Genomic DNA, 12,313 nt, shown 5'->3' with positions numbered 1-12,313 from the left:
CAACATCCTTTAGATGCTGCGGCGTTCCATCTTAACCACCGTAGTGCACTTGGGGCAACCTGGGGGCGCTTCTTAAACAGTTAACGGCATTGTGTCATGCGAGCTGGCAGTTTCACAGTCCATAGAAACTCATGCGAAAGGAGCCTCATGCTCCGTTTACACCGTGGAGATGCACGTTTGAGCGACCGTTCAAATTTAAATTCATGTAAATGCATGTTTTGAGCTTCCGTGTTCACAACTCACCCGGTCACATGCTGATACGCACGTTTTTTGTCAATTTTTGGGCTCTATGTACAAAAGGCGCTGCAATTGAGCGCATGTCAAAAGTTAAATAAGTTGAACTTTGACCAATCTGAGACTAGTGGCGTATTGGTGAACCTTCTTTTTCAAAACACGGGATCATGGAGGAGACATCATCATGTGCCCGGTCGGAAATATATGACACTAAGTTTTTCATACATCAGATGAGAGCTTGGAAAAAAAAAAAAACAGCAAGATTTGCGAGGTTTGCATGACTTCAACATTTTTCACCAAGCGACACTCCTGTGTAAAACAACATGGCACTAAAAACACATACAAAAACCGACATTTGGCGCGTCCTTGAACGCGCTACACATGCCCTGTGTGTGCATTGCATCAGAGGCGGACAGGAACAGCACTATGAAAGGGGTTTTTGATTTTCAATCCAAATGTGATTAAACAATGACCTTGTTGTGATTGTATGCTAAATAATCTGCAATTTTTTGGCTTGCGTAGGTCAGACAAGGTCATAGATATTTTAGATAAGCTAAGTGGCATATGCAATTTCATTTTCAATGTAATCTGCAGAGAAAGAGCGGTGATATTTGGTTGTTTTTCTTTTCAATTTGGGACAGAAGTTGTTGACTGTAACTACAGTCTGCTTTAAATAGTTTGAAATGTCTTATGGGTTCAGGCCTTTTGTTTCGGACTTTGTCTACATCAATTTACAGTACAACAATTTGTTTTCCCACAATGGTTTCTGTTTGACTTTGGTTTTTTAGACAATCAATGACTGTTTGGCAAAGGCTACAATTTTTAGGCAGCTTTTGGACTGATTTCATTTTTTATTATAACCTAAAATTTGTTAATTTGTTTAGATATTTTGTTTGGAGACAAAAAAAGGGTCTTTCATCTTCTTGTCAGTCACGTCCCAAAAGCCTTGAGCCAATCGGCTCATTCTTTTCCCTCTCTGTCGCTGAAAGCTGGATGAGATGACTCACGGGACACGGCCAAGCAGCGGGCACACACAGCTCTCAGGTAATGAGAAATGATGTTGGTGTCAACGGTGGAATCTTCCAAATCATCCCTGAGCTGGGTTACATAATTCAAATATCTTTCTTTCACTCCCCCTCCTCTTTTATCCGCTATCACTGCCTTGTCCTCTGGCACGCTCTCCCTCGCTTACTCTCAGTTCAAACAGATTTGATTTCTATTCCTCTTTGTTCCAGTGACATCGCTTCTCCTTCGAGAGGTGTGTGCTGGGATTGGAACGGCGATCAAGTCACCCGTCACAGTATTGTATGCTGGAAAAGGCCTGAATGTAGAGAATCTGCACGTGTGAAAGCATGTACTTTCACTTTATTCTGGTATTTTCCATTCACCAAACAGGATTTTTCTGTGTCGTACTGCTACTTTGAAACTTTTTACCTTTGAGGTATTTCTTATCAAAGTCAAATAACAACATTATGTCCTGTTAAAAATGTAAACACACATATAAATCTATTTATCTATCTATCTGTCTGTCTGTCTGTCTGTCTGTCTGTCTGTCTAAATATCTATCTATGGTTGTCAATGGGAGCAACTTTTTGTTGACTGTCACGGTGCAAAATCCATCCATCCATCCATCCATCCATCCATCCATCCATCCATCCATCCATCCATCCATCCATCCATCCATCCATCTTAAGAACCCCATGAATCCTTTCAGGGTGATGGGGCTGCTAGAGTCAACCCGGCAACTGCTGGGTTGACTCCTTTTTTGTCCTTCAAAGTTACCAAAGCGCCATGCAAACACTGTGTGTTCAGCATCTTAGCAGAGTGTGCATTCGATGTTTGTCTCAAAGCACCGTCCTAGATTATATTATTTAATTACAGCCACATTCGCTCCAGAGATGAGACACACGGGTTTACCTGTTGTGTCAGTAAACATTCATTCTGCCTCCATTGTTTTTTTTACAGGCTCTGTTTTCAGAATCAACTTCTCCTCTTTGGCATCGTGAGAGCTAGCAGAGGGCAGTTGAAGCGCTGCTTTTGTAGGGTCTGTAGTAAGCATAATGCCAGCGTTGTATTTCATTGGGCAGTTAAAGCGCTGCATTGTGGGATCTGTAGTTGATGTGTTATCAGAGCTACATTTCGCCGGACCATTAATAACAATAATATAAAATGATCTCGCAGGCCCGGTGTATTTACAAGGCCGGCCGGATGTAGCCTGCAGGCCTTGACTTTGACACATGTACCTTAGAGACATCAATTATCCTATGAAGCTTGGACTGTGGAAGGAAGCCACAGTGCCCTGATAAAACCCACACATTTACAAGGAGGTTAGGCAAACTCAACACAGCCAGGATTCCAAACAGGGTCTTTTCTGTTGTAAGGCAGAATTGGTAATTACAACCCCACCATGCAGCCTGTTGCAAAATCCAGTTTTTCACAAAACATAAATGTATGTACAGCTTAATGTCAAAAACTTGTTATTGTGTTTGTTGATTTCATATGCTTTAACCTTTTAACACCATAAACGTTGCCGGCGACACCTAAATAAAACTCTCTTAGACATATTGTAACTCTTTGACTGTTTATTTGATCAACATAAATCAGCTGATGCAGCGAAAACTGGCTTTTCATATCTGCTTTGCAACACCTTACTAACATAAAGCTGCTTTTCTCTGCAACAAATTCAGCTGATTTGTGTTGATTTTGTTAACACGCCGACACTTTAAAGTGTTGCATATTGGCACAAGGCTGCTTTTCTCCGCTTCAGTATTCACTGGAACAATGGAAATTGCATAAGGGTTAAAGGGTTAATTCGAACTGTATGGCAATGAGGGGATTAATCAGTCATTTTTATTGTCCTTATCAAAGGCATAGGTTTTTTTTCTGGCTGGTTGATGGAGTCAAACAATGCAGTAAGTTAACTTTGGCTATGTCCAGATTCCCACCCTAAGCCCCAACTACTAAAAAACTATACAGGGACCATCTAGCGCCCTGGACTTTAGAAGTAATGCTCACTACTTTTTTTTTTTTTGGCAAATATGACATCATCAATTTAACAAAGTTAAAATTTAATTGATATGAGCGTTTTGTGACGATCATTTATGAATCCACTGTCTTCTGGAGATGAAAAAGTTGATGGTTTATTAAAAAAATTCATTTAAATCTATTTTTTAGGCAACATTTTTTCAGACGCAACGCATTGTGGTCTATATTCACCAAACTAGTGAGCATCAATGCACACTAGTTTTTCGCAGAGACTTCTGGGAATTTTCTAGGGCACTCGATTTTGGAATTGTAGCTTCAGACGGCACTACAAAATGGCAAACCCCCCTGTTTAAGGATATGTAATGAGTAGAGAAGGAATTCGGACACAGTGTTTGTCTCCAATCCGCCGGGGGGATTGGATCTTTGCCTTTCATTTTCTGATGAGTTACATCAGACATTATCCAGAGTATACATGCCTATGTTGAAACAAAACTATATCAAGTGTAAGTTTTCAAAGCAATCTATTGTAGCTAAAGGTACCAATGTGACATTCAGGAGGGAAGTTTTGCTTTTTCAAAAAGTCCTGGTACACTTATCAGGTGAAACAAATGAAGGCCTCAGCAGATGCCTTTTTGAAAAGGCTGGGAAAAAATATAGAGTAAACTGTACGCCGGGAATCACTTCAGCTTCTTTCCCTCTTTATTTTCACCCACTTGTATTCACTGTGATTTATTGTTCCTCTGCACTCACTGTCTGGAGCCAAGTGATTGCACTTTCCATTTCTTTGTGCACATACAAGTGCCTGCATACGCACGGACACATGCTGTCAGACATTTTTCACTTTCATCTACTCTCCTTCTCCCTTCACCCCATCTTTTTCTCACCAGCAGCGGGTGAAATCTCGGGATGTATTGGAATGTCTCCTCTCATCATCACACTGGTTGTGAGTAGGATCAAGAAGGGTGTGTGGACCTTGGAAGAGTGTGTTGATGCATAAAAGACCCTCTCAGCCCTAAGCCAAGTTCCGTCCATCCAGTGGAGAGCCCAGACGGTGTGATTCAGCCACCACACACACACACCCACACAAATTCCTTCCCTCGCATAAAAGCTGACAAAAACACAGAGATCCACTCAAAGACAAAGTCACAGACATACCCACGTCTTTAAGTCACAAAAGAGCTGCTGGTGGAGTGGCGGGGAGAAAAGGTGTGGAGAGGCAGCTCAATCCTCAAGGCAAGGTCACCTTTACCTGGGTTTAAGCATGCAGAAGTAGTAAATGGACTGAAGAAGGCACAGGTGAAGTTGGACTTCTAAAAAACTTCAATCAAAACAGCTTCAGCTCCCCTCAGGGTAAACCCATAAATTGATGCACATGTATAGTGCATCTGGCATGTTTTTAGACTTGCATGCATGATTTATTGGGCAAGAAACTACATGATGGAATAGATCATAAGCAGAAATCTATAAACCACTACCACTTTGACTTCAATGTCGGTGCATTTGTATGATTGCATGAACCACCAACATACTAATATGCTAGTGGTGTTCTATAAACAAAATCTCATTTTGAAGTGTTAGAAGTGCAAACGAAGGTTAGTGGGTCGAAAAATATTTGGCAGGCTCTGATTATGAAAGTTGTCCCACTTAAAAAGAATAGGTGTCTGTAATGTCCATCATATCTACACTTCAATGACCGGCCAATGACCCGAAGATATTTGAGAGCACAGTAACAGGGGTTACTATTAGTAACAAATAACATGAGCATGGATTAAAATCTTGCACTGCTCCAAAAGTTCACCTGCTTAAGCATGTCCAGGTCTGTCTAAAGTTTCTGAGAGACCGTCTGGAATATTAAAAGGAAGATTGGGAGAACATCACACGTTTAGATCAAATCAAAATGGAGCTATTTGGTGTAACCCTTGTGCTATCCTAGGCACTTTAACATTGGGAGTTGGGTCATCTAGACCCACAAGACAGTGCTCTGAACCTTTTTTCTTCAATGATTTGCGATCTTCACTGGTGTCCATGGATTACATGAAATCTTTCCACCTTTATCCACCTTTGTCATGGTAGGGAGAACACGTCAATGTAAGGGTGGGGTCATGTAAGATAGCACAAGGGATAAATACCACTCGCCATGTTTGGAAGGAGAAGTGTGGTGTGTGGTGTTTTTGAGTTACTTCCCAAAAACACCACACACTCGGTGAAACATGGGGGTGGAAATATCATGCTTTGGAGCTACTTTCCTAAAGGAAAAGGGTATAGGAAGACTGATCCATGTTAAGGAAAGGATGGATGGGGTTATGTATGGAGAGATTTTTGACAAAAAAACCTCCTCCATCAGTGAGAACATTAAAGTTGAAACACGGCTGGATCTTCCAGCATGACAATGACTCTAAACACATAACCTGGACAAAGAATCTCACATTTATAGTGCACTTATAGTGTGTGAAAACCTGCAGAACAATTTGACCTCTGTCATTTACGACAAAATTACCATAAAACGTACTGAGGTGAATGTTATTATTGTCCCAATACTTATTCGGCACCATTATACAAATAATTTCTTGAAGAATCATACTGTGATTTTTTTTTACTAATTTTACATTCTCTCTCCGACAGTTGAAGCATATCTCTCAAGCAGAGCAACTTGCAGAATTGGTGACCAACAAATACTTTTTTTTTGCTCCACTGTATATCAAGCAGGAATTTCTTCTTTGAGCTTTTAAAATTAATTTGACACAATGTTGAGCATAAAACTTCAGATTAGAATGAAATCCTGGAAGCTGATCAAAAACATCAGCTGCAATCATGGTGAATAACAAGGGAGCGCAATCTCCCATTTTATCTTGCAGTGGGTTCAAAAGGCAAAATTCTCATCAAGAGCATCCATCCGTGGAATTTCTAAATCAGGCGGAGCACCACATGCTGGCTTGTATTTCTCATTACATCTTTGGGTTTCTCTGTTGAGCCCAAGACATATTCTGTACAAATGACCTCATTGTGTCCAGGTGATTAGCATCATTCTAGTATTCCGGCCGGGGAGCTCTTTGAGTGACATGAAGATTGCGTGCCATTTTATCCACCCCCACTGTGACACTACAAGTGAGAATTAGTGAGTATTGTAAAAAAAAAAAAAAAAAAAAAAAAAAAAAAAAACTATTTTAAACATGTTTTGACTTTTTTTTTTACTTTGCTATTCTTTATTTTACAAAAAGAAGTTTAATTTTACTGGTTCTATAGGTAAATTGCCATATGCGACGATTGAATTTGTTGAGTCAGCATATTTTGTTCTTTACATCTGACTCATCTCTCAACAGACCGCTGAGTGGCCACCGCAGCCATGCCTGTAAATTACTCAGTTTAATGTATCCCTTGTGCTATCCTAGGCACTTTAACATTGGGAGTGGGGTCATCTAGACCCCACAAGACAGTGCGCTGAACCTTTTTTCTTGAATGATTTGTGATCTTCACTGGTGTCCATGGATTACATGAAATCTTTCCACCTTTATCCACCTTTGTCATGGTAGGGAGAACACTTCAATGTAAGGGTGGGGTCATAGGATAGCACAAGGGCTAGGAACATACTGTAAGATGTACTGATATTTTGTGCAGCCCTGGACATGATATTCAAAATAAAAAATAATATTGTTCCTACAAGATATTTATTTGTTGACACAAATTAGTATTTTGTGTACAAAAAGTAATGTTTTGTTGAGAATAAAATAGTATTTTGTGCACACAAACAAGCATTAAAAATATAATCAATTCCTGCTATCCATTTTTGGACACAATAAAATATTATCATAATTTCTGCATAAGAAAATGTTTTTGCGTCTGTCTGTTTGTCTGTCTGTCTGTCTGAATTTAGGAAAACAGTTTCACTTCTTTTGTGGCTTCCTTTGTTATCATGTTTTTTACAAATTACATGAAAAAACAATTATGGAGCATTTTAAAAACACTTTTTTTTCCCCTATTCTTTCACAGCAAGTAAGGAGCAACAACAGAACTCATATTATAAGTTACAATAGCTACAACAAGCTTTGACATATATCCTACATTCATGATCCCACTAGTTTAAATGAAAGTCCTTTGGGTCAGAACAAAGGGATGACATTACAGATTACTTGACAAGGATGAACGGATTTATCATACACTTACAGTTTTTCTCAGTCGCTTTAGTACAATTCTCAGATCAGAATGAAATTCCCAAAACTATTTGTTCAATCTTCACATCATGATGTCACTTGTGCACATCATGTAAGCAGTTTCTCACTTCTTTGAACAAGTTGCAATTGCTTTGATACATCCATGCAAATGATTATGTACAATTTTCTGCTCTTTGCTACATTATCAGTTGTTTATGTCATGTTGATCAAAATGTATTATATAGTTCACTGTGCAATAGTCTTACTTCTCAAAACACCTAGTCATTAGTTCATCGTATAAGTCATTAACTGCAAAATGGCTGACCAAGTTGTCAGAATGTGACAAACATATTTCGCTGCATTGCAAGAGAGGATATTCGCTGTGATGTGGATGAGAATTTGTGGCCTAACATACAGGAACGACAAGAGGTGTAGGAATACCACACCAATTCCTACTGAACTGCCTGGACTGTGGTACAGAATATTTTCCTATCTTTTTTTTCCCTTTGTGCTACTGTTTGCAGTGGGTTTTTTCTATGTTGGTATGACATGGTCTGTCAACAAATTAAAATATGAACAATAAAAGTGTGAATATGAATCTTGTCCAGTCTCTTGCAATCAAATAAAAAAGGTGTAACTTGCATTTTAAAATAATTGTCATCAAAACTTTAGCCATAGTTACATCAGAACCTCCCTCTAAAGTACACAGTTATATTGACAACATGACTAAGTAATTTGACTGTCTTGTTCGTAGACAATGACACAAGGACTTGACATTCTGATGGCACTGACATGTTCAATGACAGAAAGACTTAGTTTTGAGAGATGAACTAAAGATTTTGAGCAAGTTACAGCCTTTTGCAAGGAATCCATAGTGTTTTGCTGTTTGTACAAATTGTTTTGAGAAATGCACACACGTACTTGCAAACTTCAATTCTGATCTGAGAATTGTACTAAAGCGACTGAGAAAAACTGTGATTTGCTAAGGATAGTTGACAAATTAAAAGAGCTGTGAATAGTTGGTTTGAACCTTTTGTGGTGCTAATAGGGGCACAACTCAAAACAGAACATGACCAAAACCAAGAAATATCACTAAACACAAACTACAGTGCCTGATCCTCACAGTAATGCTGGATTTCTTACAGTTAAAATAATACAGCATCTTTTTTTTTTACCAGTTTTTATCATTTTCTTTGTTTGAGAATGTTTAGTCATGGCTTTGGCCTTAGATAATAATGTGATAAGATTTAATAGATGCATGAGTTACCACACAGATCAGTCATATCCTCATTTTACCACTGCCAGCCACAACCTTTAGCAATATTTCAGCATTCCCTCCATCTACGGGAAAACATTGGTTGCTTCTTTTCTGTTTTTATTTGTCCTTTTCACAACACCATACCTTCTCCTTCAAAACTTTGCCCCCAAGGTACCCAGCTGGAGACCCCAGTGAAAGGCTGACCTCGCCACACAGTTCACATTGGTTCATTCACATCCATGCCTGGAGGCAGCAGGGATGGATCAGTGCACCCATAATGATAACCCTTGACTCGTGAGCTTTGCAGACACTCACAATCACAAGAAAAAGTACCATACTAAATAACTTCAGTGTGTATAAAGGATCAGTAAAAAGTGTGGATCCATGCAAACAAGCCATGATGAATTTAGTCTGAAAAACTAAAACTTGAGTCCTCAATTCAGGCATGAGAGCAGAAAAAAAAGAGTAAAAGTAAGAATAAAGAAGAGAAACAGGAAATTAGAGAGAATGGGAGGGTGAGTGTGACAAGCGCTATAACGTCCTCAGAGATGCATTTGGACAGAGTGAGCATCTGTCAAAACAAGGCAGCCTCAACGGCCGCCTCACTAATGGCTGTGGACATGAGTGAAAGAGGGGGAGAAAAAGATGGGGGGGGGGGTATAAAACCGGTCTGCACACACACACCAACTATTAGCTGCTTCTACTTTCTGCAGCAGATCCCACCAATCATTTGATTCCAAATTTCAACAAAGCTGCACTGTAATAAGTATCGAACTACTTTCCTATTGGTGTGAATGTGAGCACATTGATGTGTGTTTCTGTGTGCAAGCACGGTGTGTAGATGTTTGCCATCTAACTGGGGATTTTTGTTGTATGCACTTGCCTCCATTCCTCATTGTGATGAATAGACTGGCATGTCAATCTGTCATATGAATTGTTGTTGGTTTTTTTTCTCCCGTTCATTTTCTCTCTTCTTTTTCCCAGACAGTTTAGCCACAGTTATATTTTCTCCTACTCACTCCAAAACAGGACCATGAACAGTCACCTGGAGCTGTAAATCATAGTGTTGAAAGAAAATGTGAAGCCACATGCTTGTTTTCACTCTTTTGTTGTCTGTCTGTTAATCAATCAAATAACCAATAACTCATCTCTACTTGAAAATGAGCACAAAGTGCTTCAAAGAACGAAAAATAAAAACAAACTGTCAAAAATTTTCCATTCTTTCACCTTCATTAAGGCAGAAATGTCTTTAGGGTGAACTTAGTATCAGCACCACTGACAGCTCCCAAGTCAAAACCATAGACCAGGGGTGTCAAACTAATTTTCACTTAGGGCCACATCAGCATAGTGGTTGTCCTCAAAGGGCCAGATATAACTTATACATGTAACTAAATATAATGAAAAATAAATGTAACTACTCCTTAATGTTAAAAACTCATTATTTATTTATTATAACTTTTTAAAGTGACAATTACAGTTACATAGAAAACATATGTTTGCTTGTTATTCTAGCATAAATCCTTTTAAATTTGATTCTGTCAGGTTAGGTAGGTTATATGGACAGTGTTTAAGTCCTAATGTATAGTTGCCCAATCTGATATTTAAGTCCAATTCCCCCTAGATTTGAACAAATACACAACAATTTTTATTTGTATTTTAGGAAATTAAAAACATTTATGTTCTGCGGGCTACATAAAATGACAAGGCGGGCCACATCTGGCCCGCGGGTCTTGAGTTTGACACGTGCTATAGACTGTAGAGAACTGGACTAGTGAGTATGATGTCATCAATTGAAAATGCCTTACTTCAAACCAAATGAAGTCGTTCAGTTGATAGTTTTTTCATGACGTGGACACTGCCATGTTGGAACCAGATGTCAGTAAGAAGGGATTGGTCCGAATTGGTCCTAGTCAACGTGTCTATAGTTACCGCTCTCGCCAATCGGGTGGGCTTGTTGGAAGTCCACACCTTTACCACTTGAAAGCAGGTCCGGGAGAATCTGTCCATTAAACGTTTTGAACATTGGACATGATTTTCAGGGAGCATTGTGGACTTTCTTTCTTTAACTGAGGGGTACCAACAATTTTGTCCACCACTGTAATAATAATATAAAACTTACTGATAGTAAATCCTTAAACTTGTAAGAAAATTGTTGTTGTCAAGACAAAAATTTCAGTAACAAAACAGCCCTTGTTGTGCTAGTACAATAACAGAAGTGTTTGTCAGAACAAGAACTTTTATTGGAGAGCTGTCATGTCTTGTTTTGTTGAACGTGTAAAACTTTTGACCATGTTTTTCCTCCTGTCCCAGCTGAAGCCTACTCTTAAAAAACTGAAACAGGATTGACAGCCTCTAGTGCCACAAGGCAAGAGGACAAAGACTGTGTGCACTCCAAACCAAAGATGCTTCATAGGTTGTCCACTAGCAGATGAATTTAATAAAACCAGTCAAACACCAGTGACTACTATGATCTGCAGGCATATTAGTGGTTCTGAAAAACTAACTTGTCTCAGTAGTAAATCCACTTTGTAGCTTTGTGCACAAATATTGTACTGCCTTAAAACAAGTCCAAAAAGTTATGTATATTACATATAATTTATATATTACAGAAATTATTTTTTCCTGGCATTGTTAATCTTTAAAGCTGGTTGTTACTGTTGGTGCAGATGACATTCAGACTCAGCCATTTATGCAGCTTCAATCAGCTAAAAAGACAACGCACATTGAGAGCAATGGGGGTCAAGTGAGCTCCAGAATTAATGAGGGGAGAGAGAGAAAGAGCGCTCTAATTACTCACAGAAGAAGACAGTGAAAAAGTTTGAGACAAGCAGTTTGGATACATTGCTTTATTCTGGCGCATCCGACCGCTCAGTTCACAGGTTTGTGTTTTCAAAGTTAACTGAAACTCAACTGAAACTAGGAAAAATAAAGAAGACATTGTTGGCCAACATAAAAAAATGGCAATTTTTTGACAATCTAAGTTTAATTTGGTGTGTCCTGGTCATGTTGCTGAAACTTAAAGCCACTCATTTTAACAAAGCTTGTCAATTTTAAAATTCAACATGCTCAAAAAGTCCAATTTCAGCATCAAATCTATTTTAACAATCAATTGTATTTATTCACTTCATAAAAGAGGTTATACATCTATTCTTAGGCACCTATTTGACCATAAAATCTAGAACAGGTTATGATTGGTATGCTCCTTTCCACTGTAATCGTCCAACCAACACTGACTCATCACATCAGGAGTCTTTTTTAGAGTCTGAGTGGAGTTACAGAAAATATCATTTGATTTGACAGACAGCTTTTATTTTGACCCACTGTAAGTAACACACACAGAAGTTCACATCCGAGCCTGCACATCTCTCCCACACACGCATGCCCTAACACACAAAGAGCATTGCATGGTGTTTTTGTTGGAATTTTGACAAACAACAACAGTGACCTTTAAGGGAAGCTAGGCAGCATGGCTGTGATCACAGGGAATGGAAACGGAGCCAGAGTGAAATGTCAACCGTCCCTGTGGTCTTAGCACTGACGCAAAACTGTAAGAAGAGGGGGGAGCATGCTCGCTAGTGTGTGTGGGACTGCGGGTTAAGATATAAGATCGGTATGTGTGCTTATAATGTTTGAGTCTTTTGGTATGTCAGAAAGCACAACTGTGCATGCATGTGCTAAAGCAGGGCAG

This window comes from Oryzias latipes, chromosome 5 (genome assembly GCF_002234675.1).
Source record: "Oryzias latipes chromosome 5, ASM223467v1".
NCBI classification, from domain to species: Eukaryota; Metazoa; Chordata; class Actinopteri; order Beloniformes; family Adrianichthyidae; genus Oryzias; species Oryzias latipes.
Note: the sequence above shows the minus strand (reverse complement) of the source record.